We start from the raw sequence: 16570 nt of genomic DNA on the forward strand, positions 1-16570 counted from the left end.
ACAGTACAAATCTGACTCAAGAAATTGTAAAGTATAGCTGAGTATTCAGGTTCAGGAAATGAATTAAAGACAGGGTATTGAGAGAAAAAGTGACAAAGAAAGAAAAAAAATGCTGAAAAAATAAATTAAAGAATAAAGTGCCACACTCGAAGTTGACATTATTTTTACGATGTAAAGGATGGTGTGGCGGTAATTACATTGTTGTCAAAAGTATATATTTGATTTTAAATGATTTAGCTTTCCATTGTAAATTTATTTTGTACCTACCAGGCAATTAGAATTGCTTCGCACTGTTAAATGGATTTGGATAGAGTTCTGAGCGAACAAATCTCACAGCAGAACAACATATCTCTAACAGCAACTACTTAATATCTGCATTAAGCCATATATATGCCCTCTAATAAAGTTCACATTTCCACATAAATAACATAAAACATCAATAGTTCATTATTGTAAACTTTTCGGGTAGCTGTTTTATTGCAGAGGCAATTTGTTTCATGGAATACCGCTATGGCTTTCATTTACAGTGTATAGCACACTTAGCAGAGTGAAACGTTGCAAGAAACTTCAGGGGAGCCTGACATTTGACTTCAAGTAGTATATGGCACAAGGAAGGATTTTGAAGCATAGAGAGAGGATCATGCTCATAAATACTATGGTTAGATTGGGGCGGCACGGTGGGGCAGCGGTAGAGTTGCTGTCTTACAGCGTTTGAAGTGCCGGAGACCCCGGTTCGATCCCGACTACAGATGCTGTCTGTACGGAGTTTGTACGTTCTCCCCGTGACTGCGTGGGTTTTCTCCGAGATCTTCGGTTTCCTCCCACACTCCAAGGACGTACAGGTATGTAGGTAAATTGGCTTGGTAAATGTAAAATTGTCCCTAGTGCGTGTAGGATAGTGTTAATATGCGAGGATCGCTGGTCGGCGCGGTCCCGGTGGGCTGAAGGGCCTGTTTCCACACTGTATCTCTAAAACTAAAAAGTAAAGATCAGAGGTTGGGTGTCCTGCAGTGGGAAACGCTCCTCGTCATACACCAAGGCCTTTCCACCAACCCAAAGTCAAAAGGCAGAAGTGTGATAGAATGCTCTCCATTAGCCTGGGTGAGTGCAGCACCTCCAAGATGTTTCTCACCATCCAGGACAAAGTGGTCTATTTAACAGGGATACCAACAACCACTCTAAATATTCATCCGTTAACATAAAATGCTGGAGTAACTCAGCGGGACAGGCAGCATCTCTGGGGAGAAGGAATGGGGATGTTTCGGGTCGTGACCCTTCTTCAGACTGAGGATTCAGGATTCAGGATATCTTTATTTGTCATCCAAAAAACAAGTCTTTTGGACGAGATTTCGTCACCCACAGTCCAACAATACGAGCAATAAAACAAGCAAATTACACAACCCCAACCAACACAAAACACATTAAAAAAAGAAACATCCATCACAGTGAGTCTCCTCCAGTCCCCTCCTCACTGTGATGGAAGGCCAGAATGTCTTTTCTCTTCCCCTGCCGTCTTCTCCCGCGGTCAGGCTGTTGACATTGCCACGTTCCAGGCCGCGCCGGACGGTGAAAGTCTGGAGACTATGGATATGGAAGGGTAAGGTGTGAGAAGGACAGATCAAAGCAGATGTGATCAAGGAAATGTACAATGCAATGTATATCAACAATGTATAACAACTGTTACTTGTCCAGGCCATAGTCTCTAGCACCAAGAACATAGATAGCAGCGGTGAAGCTAAACCAACACCTGGAGGTTCTCTTGCAAGTTACCAGAGGAGGTCATGTCGCCCATGAGGTCTTCCCACAAAGCAGCCACTTAGTCCCACTCCCCTTCTCTCGGTGTCTATGCATCTCCGCACCTTGTTCTTTCACAGATGCTCATTTGCCTCTTGTCTACACTAGGTGGTAATTTGCAGCAGCAAACAAACCCACTAAACCTGATAAATGTGTCTTTGGCATGTGGGAGGATACTGACGTATTCAACGGAAACACAAGTAAACACGGAGAGAATGTAAAAACTATGCATAGAAAGCATCCAAAGTTAAAACCAAAGGCATGCCCTTGGGGGCAATGAGGTTGCAGTACTAACTGCATGGAATCATGCTACCCAATAATACCAGAAACCTGAAAATATATCACTGTCATATGGACTGTCATATGTTGAAAGACTGGAGCGGCTAGGCTTGTATACACTTGAATTTAGAAGGATGAGAGGGGATCTTATCGAAACATATAAGATTATTAAGGGGTTGGACACGTTAGAGGCAGGAAACATGTTCCCAATGTTGGGGGAGTCCAGAACCAGGGGCCACAGTTTAAGAATAAGGGGTAGGCCATTTAGAACGGAGATGAGGAAAAACATTTTCAGTCAGAGAGTTGTAAATCTGTGGAATTCACTGCCTCACACCCTGCTGCGTATGGGGCTGCACACGGAGGACCAACAGTATATTGGGCAGGTGGTCATAATGTTTTGGCTCATCGGGTCATAATGTTTTGGCTGATCGGTGTATGTATATATATATATTATATATAGCCTTCATTGCTGGATGTAGGTCCTGGAACTTCTGAGCCAACAGCACAGTGGGAGTGTTCTCCTGAACAATTTCAGCAAATCAAGACTGTACGTCTCAGCCTCCAAATCTCATTTGGTTCTTGCGATGGTCAATAACTTCTGGCTTTGTCGGTGGTGCCTAAATCCTGAGAAATAAATGAAGAAACAGTATGTAGGTTTTATTATTAAACTTGGAATTATTAGCTCTGGTGCGCCCTGCCATTCAAAGTCTTGAGTGACTAACTTAGAATAACTTGGTCCTGAGTCTGCACTACTTTTGTGAGGTGGTGTGAAATCTAGACGGATCGATGAGGAGGAGGCTAGGTTGTGTGGTGGACTGGGCTTCAATTCAACTCCAGAACAAGGGGCCACAGTTTAAGAATAAGGGGTAGGCCATTTAGAACTGAGATGAGGAAAAACTTTTTCAGTCAGAGAGTTGTGAATCTGTGGAATTCTCTGCCTCAGAAGGCAGTGGAGGCCAATTCTCTGAATGCATTCAAGAGAGAGCTGGATAGAGCTCTTAAGGCTCTTAAGAGTCAGGGGGTATGGGGAGAAGGCAGGAACAGGGTACTGATTGAGAATGATCAGCCATGATCACATTGAATGGCGGTGCTGGCTCGAAGGGCCGAATGGCCTCCTCCTTCACCTGTTGTCTATTGTCTATTGCAATTACTTGTGGTCTTCGGCAGAGCTATTGCCAAACGGGTTGTGCTGCATCCGGATAAGATGCTTTCTACAGAGCATCAGTAAGAATTGGCCAGAGTTGTCGGGGGACATTCTGAATTTCCCTTGTCTTTTGAGTCAATAACCAGCTCCTTCACCTTGCTGGCAGTATGGGAGAGGTCGTTGCCATGACAATTGGAAGGATTCCAATTTTATCTTCAGTGGGACAACCTCACATCTTCCCCCCAAAAAAGACCATTTGTCACAATTTTGTCCATGCACTTAAACGATTAAAATCTCTTTGAAATGTTATGCTCCCATTTAGATTGCCCTTAAAAATATCTATCTTGTATGATTAGCCAACTTGGACCAGTGACTTTCTATCCTATCATTCATTTCATTCGTGGACATCATTAACAGTCAGGGCCCCAGCACTAATCCCGGTGGAATGAAACTTGTCATTCTGCTATTTTCCCCATAAAGCATCCTCACTCCCTCTGCCCACTTATCCATTTTCCTAACTGCACTTAGATCCTGGGGTTTTAACTTAAACTAACAGTGCATTAAGAGGGAATTTATCGAAAGCCTTCTGGAGCTCCATAAAAAGAAAACACCCACATACATTCCACTGTGTAGCTGTCAACACCTCTTCATTAAACAAAAAAACTAAAGGCGTTGTATGTCCTTCCACATAAATATTCTTAGATGAGCTTGAAACTTTGAAGATGTCTTGCCATTTCATTCTTAACGAAGCACTGTCGTAATTCCTTGACAACTGATGTTCAACAGACTAGACAATGCAATGGGAGATTTACCAAACTGCGGATGGTCGGGATTCTTTGTTGTCATTTGTGAGTTCAACGACATCGCTCTTATTCATCAGGAGTTGACAGCCTGATTTTGCTGAGGTTTCCCAGATGCCCGATCTCACAGCTCGGGTTCCACAACAGACTGAACGTGCAGGTCAAGTGCAGCCTGTGCCCGATCAGTACAGTTCCGTGTGCCACTGGGACTTCCAGCCACTCGACGGGTATTGGTCAAAAGTGGTCACCCTGTGGAAAGTTTCATTCAAACTATTAAAACCGATAAATATGTTAAATGTTTTTAAAAGTAAAATCACCAAAAGTACGTTTTAAAATAAGAATATCATCACAAAGCCAAATAATTTAAAAATTCTGTATTATGACTTTTTTTTATACACAAAATGCTGGAGTAACTCAGCAGGTCAGGCAGCATCTCGAGAAGTTTCATTCCTTCTCTCCCGAGATGCTGCCTGACCTGCTGAGTTACTCCAGCATTTTGTGAATAAATACCTTCGATTTGTACCAGCATCTGCAGTTATTTTCTTATACTTTTTTTTATACACATTGTTTTCCTTCACTGGTATAAAATCTCAATTGAAATGCATAGGGCAGCACGGTGGCGCAGCGGTAGAGTTGCTGCCTTACAGTGCTTGGAGTGCCAGAGATCTGACTTCAATCCCGACTACAGGTACTGTCTGTATAGAGTTTGTACGTTCTTCCCGTGACCGCGTGGGTTTTCTCTGAGATCTTCGGTTTCCTCCCACACTCCAAAGATGCACAGGTATGCAGGTTAATTGGCTTGGTGTATGTGTAAATTGTCCCTAGTGTGTGTAGGCTAATCGCCGAGGACATGGTGGGCCGAAGGGCCTGTTTCCACGCTGTATCTCCAAAAAAAAGGTTGCAGATGCTTGAGCCTAGCATTTGTGCAGGGAAACTCAACAAATTTGGTTTATTTGCTGGACTCTGTTTTGAGTTCACTGACCATTTACCGGTTACATTTTGTAAAGAGAATAGTGATTTCCACTGAAGATAGACACAAAAAGCTGGAGTAACTCAGTGGGCCAGAGAGCATTTCTGGAGGAAAGAAATAGGTGACATTTCGGGTCGAGGCCCTTTTTCAGACTGAGAGTCATGGGAAAGGGAAATGAGAGATGTAGACGGTGATATAGAGAGATATAGAACAAATGGATTTATTCACAAAATGCTGGAGTAACTCAGCAGGTCAGGCAGCATCTCGGGAGAGAATGAATGGGTGACGTTTCGGGTCGAGACCCTTCTTCAGACTGAATGAATGAATGATGTGCACAAAAGTAACGGTGATTAAGGAAACAGGCCATTGTTAGCTGTGGCCTAGGTGAAAAGGAGTTACAGACAATGAGACTCAACAAGACAACTTTGAAGCTGGTACACGTAGGAAGGAACTGCTGATGCTGGTTTAAACTGTAGATACAAAAAGCTAGAGTAACTCAATGGGTCAGACAGCAACTCTGGAGAAAAGGAATAGGTGGCGTTTCGGGTTGAGACCCTTCTTCATACTCTAGTACAGCCTGGATGGGGGAGGGATGGAGAGAGAAGGGATGCAAGAGTTACTTGAAGTTAGAGAAATCAATATTCACACTACTGGGTTGTACGCTGCACAAACTGCCCAAAGTGATTTCCTCTTCCTGTTGTACTCAAGTCCTGGACTCGCTCATGGTTACAAGGGTAAATCTCAACAATTCTCTGTGGAATTGGCAGCATGTACTACCAATATTCAGCTCAACGTTATCACTATTTGAGTTCTTATAATTATGTTAAAACTCCCAACTTATCTAATAGCAATCCATTGTTAGCACATATCAAATGAACAAAGACTGCAGCCATTTTAACAGCAGGCTGTAAAATGCCACAAATAATTAAGAAATAAGCAAGGTTAACCAAATCTGGATTGTCATTATCGAAGGGAACCAGCGGCACAACTAGTGGAGCTGCTGCCTCAGCTCCGACAGTCCAGGTTCGATCCTGACCGCCGATGCCACCAGAGTGGGCGGCACGGTAGCGCAGCGGTAGAGTTGCTGCTTTACAGCGAATGCAGCGCCGGAGACTCAGGTTCGATCCTGACTACGGGTGCTGCACTGTAAGGAGTTTGTACGTTCTCCCCGTGACCTGCGTGGGTTTTCTCCGAGATCTTCGGTTTCCTCCCACACTCCAAAGATGTACAGGTATGTAGGTTATTTGGCTGGGTAAATGTAAAAATTGTCCCTAGTGGGTGTAGGATAGTGTTAATCATATCATATCATATCATATATATACAGCGCGGAAACAGGCCTTTTCGGCCCACCAAGTCCGCGCCGCCCAGCGATCCCCGTACATTAACACTATCCTACACCCACTAGGGACAATTTTTACATTTACCCAGCCAATTAACCTATGTAGGGGGATTGCTGGGCGGCACGGACTTGGAGGGCCGAAAAGGCCTGTTTCCGGCTGTATATATATGATATGATATAATATGATATGATATGATATGATATGAGTGGAGTTTGTGCATTCTCCCTATGACCAATGGGATTCCTCCACATGCTCCAGTTACCTCCCACATCCCAAAGATATGTGGTGGGTTTGATCGGTTAATTAGCCATGTTATATTTTGCTGAGGGCGCAGCGGTAGCATTGCTCCCCATCAGCGCCTGAGTCCCGGGTTCGAACCTGACTATGGGTGCTGCGTGTACGGAGCTTGTACGTTCTCCCCGTGGCTGCGTGGCTTTTCTCCAGTATCTCCAGTTTTCTTCCACACTCTAAAGACATGCAGGTGTGTGGGTTAATTGGCTTTGTTAAGAATTGTAAATCGTCCCTCGTGCGTAAGAAGGTGGTGGTATGTGTGGATCACTGGTCGGCACAGACTCGGTGTGCCTAAGGGCCTGGTCCATGCTGTATGTCTAAACTAAACTAAACTAGTGTGTAGATGAGTGATCAAATCTACAGGAAATGATGAGAATGTAAGGAGAATAAAAAAGGCGATGGCATGGCCTTGTTTGGCTGAAGATCCTGTTTTATGCTGCATCACTCTATAAAAGTTGGAGAGAATACCTTGGCCTCTTTAGAAAAGAGTCATGGGATCTATAATACCCAGCTAATTTATAAGAGCAGGCAGACAAACCCATCATCTAACATCTCATAAACGTCCAATGATTTAAATGTTTTTCTCATCTATGACATTTGTGAAGAAAATTTGATTTAATGTATTTCAATAAAAACTTTTAAAACACAAATTGAGGAACTCAAGGCAAATCTGTTTGAGGTAAAAGACCAGTCATGATCTTGAGGAATGGTAGAGTAAGTGTACCAGGACTGTTGGACCACTTCATCTTATTTTCTTGTGTACAAATAAAATCCCGATGGTAGGAAAAATGGATTATTCAAGATTTCTCTTGTACATTCTTCTATTGTTGGAGTGCTATTACTTGTAAACACTATAGCTGCCATCTTGAAACTAAATGGAAATACAGAATTCTGGTGAAGAACAAATGTTTCCATTTTGACATTATTTCCGAGTGAAGTGACAAATCTTCCATGATGAAGGGGATTGTAATAATTGTGGATGATCAGCCATGATCACAATGAATGGCGGTGCTGGCTCGAAGGGTCAAATGGCCTCCTCCTGCACCTATTTTCTATGTTTCTATGTTACTGTTTACACATGCCATTCTGCAGTTAAACTTGTGGTTCTGTGCATATGAAGCCAATTTTATTGCTGAACTACTCATCCACCGGAGAGTATTTCTACTAAGAGTATTACAGCAAAGCATTCTTACGAAATACCAAGTCCACAGGCTTCCTCTGTCATTGCTCCACCCTTCACTTGCATGGCAGCAAGTTGTTGTGTTGTGATTTGGACGCAATCTTACAGTGTTGGTAGACGCAAAATGGTGGAGTAACTCAGCGGGAAGGCAGCATCTCTGGATAGAAGGAATGGGCGATGCTCCACAGATGTTGCCTGCCCCGCTGAGTTACACCAGCATTTTGTGTCTATTCTCGGTGTAAACCAGCATCTGTAGTTCCTTCCTACACACAGTGTTGGTGTTTCTCATGGACTCAGTGCATCCGATTTTACTGTCCACTCGTGCACTCCAGATTGTCAACGGTATACCTGTGGTACTTTTATTGTCACATGTGCCGAAGAACAGTGAAGTTATAGTTCAGTAAAAGTATTACTCTGCATAAGCATATCTTAGATTCATAACAAGTGTGCAGGAATACTACTCTGAGACAGTATACGAGTGTTGCCGGATTTTGGCACAATTTTCAAGTCAGAATCAGAATCAGAATCAGAATAACCTTTATTGTCATCCAAAAATCAAGTCTTTTAAACGAAGTTCCGTTACCCACAGTCCAACAATAAGAGCAAAAAAATAAGCAATAACACACACGATCACAACCCAGCACAAAACAAAAAAAGAAACATCCATCACAGTGAGTCTCCTCCAGTCACCTCCTCACTGTGATGGAAGGCCAGAATGTCTTTTCTCTTCCCCTGCCGTCTTCTCCCGCGGTCAGGCTGTTGAAGTTGCCACGTTCCAGGCCGTGCCGGATGGTGAAAGGTCCGCAGCGGGCCGACCCAAGCCCCGCGATTCGGGGCGGGCAAAGACGCTGCCGCTGCACATTGGGGCAGTCAAGGCTCCAGTTGTTATAAGTGTAGTTTTGCCCCTGGCCTTTAAGGGCTGTTCTCCTGGTGGCACTGTAGAGTTGGCTTGGCCGAATGCGGCCGTTGGTGTCCTCTGCTGCTGTTCCACTGCTCGGAGCAGCTGCAGGTCACAACCGTTCCGCATGCTCGGCCTCCTGGAGCAGCACTCAATCCAGCCGAGCTCCAGGCTGCTGCAGGGCCTCCAGTGACCCACTCCGCCATCGAGTTGCACTACACTGCCTCCCGCAGCTGATCTGCTCACGGGCCCTTTGTTCCTTGTGTCCACTGTCGCCGCCATCTTGGATCGCTTCACCCTCCCGTCTAGGCCACAGGGACAAGCGGAGCAGGGCTCGGCCACTGGCCTCCATGGGACGGCGGGCAAGACCGGCCTGCTGCCGGAGAATACGCACACCACCACAGTCTGCCATGCTGCACCACAGTCAGTAAACATTAACACCACCGTCTGCACTGTGGCTAAGTTTGGCAATCATATTATTAGGTCAATAGACAATAGACAATAGGTGCAGGAGGAGGCCATTCGGCCCTTCGAACCAACACCTCCATTCAATGTGATCATGGCTGATCATTCTCAATCAGTACCCCGTTCCTGCCCTCTCCCCATACCCCCTGACTCCGCTATCCTTAAGAGCTCTATCTAGCTCTCTCTTGAATGCATTCAGAGAATTGGCCTCCACTGCCTTCTGGGGCAGAGAATTCCACAGATTCACAACTCTCTGACTGAAAATGTTTTTCCTCATCTCAGTTCTAAATGGCCTACCCTTTATTCTTAAACTGTGGCCCCTTGTTCTGGACTCCTCCAACATTGGGAACATGTTTCCTGCCCCTCCCCCTCCCCCTCCCCCTCCCCCTCCCCCTCCCCCTCCCCCTCCTCCCCCCCTCCCCCCCCTCCCCCTTCCCCCTTCCCCCTTCCCCCCTCCCCCCTCCCCCCGATAATAGGTCCACAGTATAAAGAGTCTGCAACATATTACAAATACAGTTTAAAACATTCAAATAACATGATGTGTTAATTGGCTTGTCGTTGTATTGAAACACTGTTGTATTGAAACACAGTTATAATAACAGAATTTTACTCAGAAGAAATTATAATCAAGATTTGCAGGCTCCAAAACATTAAGTGCCTGGTTCCCATGGGATAAGGTGTACATTGATTAAATCATTGGGTCAGTGGCCAAAGACCTGAGCCAATCATACATTGACATGAGCTTTAATTCCATCAAAGGAGGTGAAGAAATTAATCTCAAGTAATTGAATAACTCCAGAATAAAACAGGTTGGTTAAGACGGACTGAGCGAAGGTGTTAAGCGAGCCAATCGCCGAGCTTGCGTTTGGTCTCACCGATGTCAACTTCTCTACATCTACTTCGTTCCCGATGTCAACTTTTCTACATCGGCGAGACCAAACGCAGGGTCGGCGATCGTTTCGCTCAACACCTTCGCTCAATCCGCCTTAACCAACCTGATCTCCCGGTGGCTGAGCACTTCAACTCCCCATCCCACTCCCAGTCTGACCTTTCCGTCATGGGCCTCCTCCAGTGTCATAGTGAGGCCCACCGCAAATTAGAGGAACAGCACCTCATATTTCGCTTGGGCAGCTTACAGCCCAGCGGTATGAACATTGACTTCTCTAACTTTAGATAGTTCGTCTGTCCCTCTCTTTCCCTCCCCCTTCCTAGTTCTCCCACTCTTCCTGTCTCCACCTGTATCCTTTCTTTGTCCTGCCCCCCCCCCCCCACTGACATCAGTCTGAAGAAGGGTCTCGACCCGAAACATCACCCATTCCTTCTCTCCAGAGATGCTGCCTGGCCTGCTGAGTTACTCCAGCATTTTGTGATACCTTCGATTTGTACCAACATTTTCCTACATGAAAATATTGGAATCAGTTCAGAAATAATTAACTCTAAAAGGGATGGCATTGAAAGTTGTATTGCGTGAATGAACTGGGGTGGGCCAAATACTCTTCCACATGTGTTGCTATCTTATGCACGACAGAGGCAGGTTTTGTCCTGTTGCTTTATGACTTAAGTCATCAGTTGAACAAACTTATAAAAAACAGCCTCCCTAATCTGGCACTTTGAATTTCCACAGCTGATGAAGTCCAAACTGAACTGACAGAGTCAAAATGCTCTGATGTAATTATGCCTGTCACTTAAATAACGCCAAAGGCCCAAAATAATTAATAATGGAGATGTTTCCAAGTACAAAGATACTTTGTAATGGGAGCAAAATGTAATCTTTTGAGCATGATGGATGAGCAGCCACCTGTGCTGAAATGGATACATTTTTAAACATCAAATATTGATGCCAATCTTCAGATTCCAAACTATTAAAAGGACAGGAACAACCATAATGGCAGCTTTCACGCAAGTAAAACTTTGCTTGAAAAAAAGTTTCCACAATCCCTTAGAAGATGTAAACAAAGAGGAAGAAGAATTTAGGTGAAAACATCATTGTTTGTGTAAATGTAAAAATGTAACATGGAAAAAAGCCATCATATGAATGAATGAATGAATAAGTTTATTGGCCAAGTATGTGCATATACAAGGAATGTGCCTTGGTGCTCCGCTCACAAATGACAAACACAAACATACAGTTATCAATTAAGAATAAAGCATAACCACATCTAAACAATAAGGATACAACATTACGGTCTAAACATGTGGGTGAAAATAAACCAGAGCAAAAAAGAAACTACAGACTTTGGTTATTGAGTGGAACTATCACTCGTGGGGGAAAAAAAGCTGTTTTTATGTCTGGCTGTGGCTGCTTTGACAGTCCTGAGTCGCCTTCCAGAGGGAAGTGCTTCGAAGAGTTTGTGGCCAGGGTGAGAGGGGTCAGAGATGATCTTGCCCGCTCGCTTCCTGGCCCTTGCAGTGTACAGTTCGTCAATGGGGGGAAGGTTGCAGCCAAGAACCTTCTCAGCTGATCGGACAATTTTTAGTTTAGTTTAGTTTAGTTTAGTTTAGGGATACAGCGTGGAAACAGGCCCTTCGGCCCACCGAGTCCTCACCGACCAGTGATCCCCGCACACTAACTCCATCCTACACACACTAAAGACAATTTACATTTATACCGAGCCAATTAACCTACATACCTGTACGTCTTTGGAGCGTGTGAGGAAACCGAGGATCTCAGAGAAACCCTACGCGGTCACTGGGAGAACATACAACCTCTACTATATTGAATCATGAAATAAAACCTAGCTTAAAGTTTTTTTAAATGATATGGCAGTTACATCCAGAGTGGGTATGTTTCCATACATATATGAATTAGATCTGCCACTATCGGTGGAAAGGGAAAAACAGAATTAATGTTTCGGGTTGACAACGCTCTGTCAGAACTGAAACAGGAGCACCTTTTAATTTGCAGAAGGAAAAATGTGTAAAGTGGGTTCACACACATATCCATAGTTCAACAACCCAGCTCCAAAACCCAGTTCTGCAGCTCAAAAAACCACTTACTTTCATACTTATTCTGTTCTGAAGAAGAATCATTTCACCTGAAATATTAATTCTAAGTCTGTAACTCTCCACAGATAACGTTCTCCCCAAGGAATGCAACCCAATCTTAACCTGTTGCAGCACCTTGCCAATCGATCCCACAAGGTTCTGCCCAATACTTCAAAGCATTGTAGGAAATCTTTTCATGGGTTCTCCACAACAGGGAAACATTGCCAACCAGGATGTTCTCATTCATCAATTTTTGAATATCTTCAAGCAAAAGTAGAAAAAAATTAATAAGAAATGACCTTCCTTTCCAGAAGCCATGTTGAACACCTTAGTATTTTTTTTAGTTTAGTTTGGAGATACAGCGCGGAAACAGGCCCCTCGGCCCACCAGCCTGCGATCCCCGCACATTAACACTATCCTACATGCACTAGGGGAAATTTACATTTGTGCCAAGCCAATTAACCTACAAACCTGCACGTTTTTGGAGTGTGGGAGGAAACCGAAGATCCCGGAGAAAACCCACGCGTTCACAGGGAGAACGTACAAACTCCGTACAGACAGCTTCTCTGATGATTCCTCCACTAACTAGATATTGATAAAGATGAAAACTGATACCTTCAGGTTTTCCACCAAGAATTGATATCGATCCAGTATATAATTGATGCTGTCTTTATATCAGAATCGAATGCCTTTATGAAAATGCAACAATGATTTATATTGTATATTGTACCAATTTTTCAAGTTGTGCAAAAATATCCAGGAACAGACAATCAAAAATGTAGCAAGAATTCTATAATTGAGATTCCATCATGCAATGCATTATTGCATGGATCACAATGAGACTTCAGAAAATAATGGCACTCAATGGCAACCTTACATTGGATGTAGCATTGCCTTAATGCCCAGTTGCACTCATATCCCTTTTGTGTTTATGTAGCCTAAAAAGGTTTAATCTATTGGCATATTGAGTTTTGTCAGCATGTGTAACGGTCAATCTTCACCTGACAAAGACTATAAAAAGGATTTATCTTCTTACGTTGACCTTCGTTTGAAAGAATAATCACTGGGTACTTCTGTGAAGCTACTCTCAGCCAGAAGCAAACAAACAAACTGCTGGAGGATTTCAGTGGGCCAAGCGGCATCTGTGGAGGGAAAAGGATAGTCGACATGTTAGGTCAAGACCTTGCATCAGGACTGAGCGAGTCGAGGGCTGCCGTCTATACGGAGTTTGCACTTTCTCCCCGTGACCTATGTGGGTTTTCTCCGATATCTTTGGTTTCCTCCCCCCTGCTCCAGAGACATGTAGGTTAATTGGCTTTGTATAAATATAAATTGTTCCTGGTGTGTGCTGGATAGTGTAAGTGTGCGGGGATTGCTGGTCGGCGCAGACTCGGTGGGCCGAAGAGCCTGTTTCTGCCCTGTATCTGTAAACTAAGTTGTCTGAAGAAGGACCTCGACCTCAAACATCACCCATTCCTTCTCTCCAGAGATGCTGCCTGTCGTGCTGAGTTACTCCAGCATTTCGCGTCTATCTTCGTTTTAAACCAGCATCAGTTCTTTCCTAAACTAATAAAGAGATGGGAAAGAGTAGAGAAACAAGGGCTGGCCAGTGAAAGTTGGAATCAGGTAATGATAGTCTGTTGGAACCACACCTCCAATGCTCTCTCTCCTATTGTTCCTTCCCCAACTTCCCACCCAACAACCATGCTAACGTCTGGTTAATATTGTTAAATATCACCCCTTCTCGTATTTTTGAAATCATTTAGTTTAGTTTAGTTTAGAGATACAGCGCGGAAACAGGCCCTTCGGCCCACTGAGTCCGCACTGACCAGCGATTCCCGCACACTTACACTATTCTCAACACTCTAGGGTCACTTTACACGTACACCAAGCCAATTAACCTACAAACCTGCACGTCTTTGGAGTGTGGGAGGAAACCGGTGCTCCCGGGGAAAACCCACACAGAACGTACAAACTCCGTATCGACAGCACCCATAGTCGGGGTCGAACCTGGGTCTCTGACACTGTAAGGTAGCAACTCTACCACTGCACCACTGTGCTGCCCGGCGTCTTGTGCGATCTACTGAGCATTAACAAGCTTTCTCCCCGAATCACATCAGTGGCTTGGGCTGGCAACTGCCCTCTGATACAACTGTTGGAAAACTGCAGCATATATGTTTTGTTACGTTCCATTGATTCACGGGCAAATTAGTGGCTGTGTGGAGGTGATATTCTTTGCATACAAATTGTTCTTTACCATTTTGTAGGAATGCGGACGGGAAAAAAATCCAAATCAGCAAATGCTGGAAATACCCAGCAGGTCAGGCAGCATCTGTGGAAAGAGAACCAGGGCTAACCATTTGAATGTTCTCTTTCCCCGGATGATGTCTGACCTTTTTGAGTATTTCTGCAATTTTTGTTTCCCTTTCTTGTATCGGTGGCATTTTTTTTTCTTCATTTTCAACAACTTTAAATAATTTATTCTGCATTGAGGGATGTGCATATAACACATTTTGGATATTACTTTTAAACAATGATAAACCATGTAGGCTGATCAGTGCATTAGCTGCTATGGAGGGCGTGCAGCGTAGGTTCACTAGGTTAATTCCCGGAATGGCGGGACTGTCGTATGTTGAAAGGCTGGAGCGATTGGGCTTGTATACACTGGAATTTAGAAGGATGAGGGGGGATCTTATTGAAACATATAAGATAATTAGGGGATTGGACACATTAGAGGCAGGAAACATGTTCCCAATGTTGGGGGAGTCCAGAACAAGGGTCCACAGTTTAAGAATAAGGGGTAGGCCATTTAGAACGGAGATGAGGAAGAACTTTTTCAGTCAGAGAGTGGTGAAGGTGTGGAATTCTCTGCCTCAAAAGGCAGTGGAGGCCAGTTCGTTGGATGCTTTCAAGAGAGAGCTGGATAGAGCTCTTAAGGTTAGCGGAGTGAGGGGGTATGGGGAGAAGGCAGGAACGGGGTACTGATTGAGAGTGATCAGCCATGATCGCACTGAATGGCGGTGCTGGCTCGAAGGGCTGAATGGCCTACTCCTGCACCTATTGTCTATTGTCTATTGTCTATAAAATATGTTGATCATTAATACATTATATTTTCTTGGTCTGATATGCACATATGTACAGCTGCATAAAAAAAGTAAAACTCCTTAAAGCTGTGTCACTTACTTGCCTGAAAACACTGCGGCATAATTTATGTATCTGTAAATAAACTGTGGAGGAATACATATAAAATAATGAAGTCAAGGTTTTTTTTTAATGTCAAATGTGTCTGATTAACACAGCCGGCTTTGTTACATTCCAGGACCATGAAAATGTGTTTGAAAAACTGAAGTGGATCAACCAACTGCAAACTCAACAAATTTCTCCATGAAACATAAATACTGGCCAAGAGAAACTGTTTGTGCAAAGAGTCAGTGCATGCAAAGACGAAAAAGAAATCTTTTTTAATTTCCTACCAGTGTCCACTGGGTGTAATTCATACTGGTTCCCCAGGCTGCTGGTCATGTTCCTGGAAAAGAAGTATGTAAACATGGCTCGCTGGCACTAACTGAAAGAAGGGAAAACAGTATTGCACAGTTGGCAGGGGGTGGGGTGGGAAGAGTTTGTGTGGGGAGGGAAGGTGAGGGGGGTGGGGTGGGGGGGTGGAAGTGTAGATGGGTGGGTGGTTTGCAGCATAGGGCAAAGTGGGTAGCAGGAGGAGGGAATATAAAGGGCAGCTCAATTTCTTTGCACTGTTTCTCATTGGTACGAAGCAGACCCTTCTTTCTTTCCAAAGACTGCAAATATTTTTCTTTAATCATTTGTGAACTGCAGATGCTCACCACAATAGAAGCCTTTTGTAATCTTTTAATCCGAGGGTCGTTTGCGGATTTTGATTTTTTTTTCAATCCCTTATAGAAACAGTTTCTCAAAATATTTATAGGATTATGATGAAGATATCCCAGTAAACATAAAGCTAATGTATTCAGAAAGACTGTTCATGTTCCCATCATCATCTATATACTAAAATTCTCGTTTGTTTATTTGTTTGTTCCTGAACTACAGCCAAAATGGTACACGATAACGTGACAATTGTGGGCCCACCTTACTCACCATCATCCCTTTGGTGCTAATGGAAGGTTTCATTTAAATCGGTTATATTTTTTAAGTTATTCATATTTTAAAGTTTAAATCTATCTCGCAGGGAGGGTGGGAGGAAGGGAGGGAGGGAGGGAGGGAGGGAGGATAAGGGTGGTTGAGGAGGATGGAGTGGGGGGAGGGGAAGGGGGGAGGAGGATGGGAGGGAGTTGGGGGGAGCTGGTGGGATGGAGGGGGGAGAGGGAGGGAAGGGAGGAGGAGGGAGGAAGGGGGTAAGGGGGATGGAGTGAGGGGGAGGGGAAGGGGGAGTGGAAGGGGGAGGGGAGGGG

This window comes from Rhinoraja longicauda, chromosome 9, assembly GCF_053455715.1.
Source record: "Rhinoraja longicauda isolate Sanriku21f chromosome 9, sRhiLon1.1, whole genome shotgun sequence".
Taxonomy (NCBI): domain Eukaryota; kingdom Metazoa; phylum Chordata; class Chondrichthyes; order Rajiformes; family Arhynchobatidae; genus Rhinoraja; species Rhinoraja longicauda.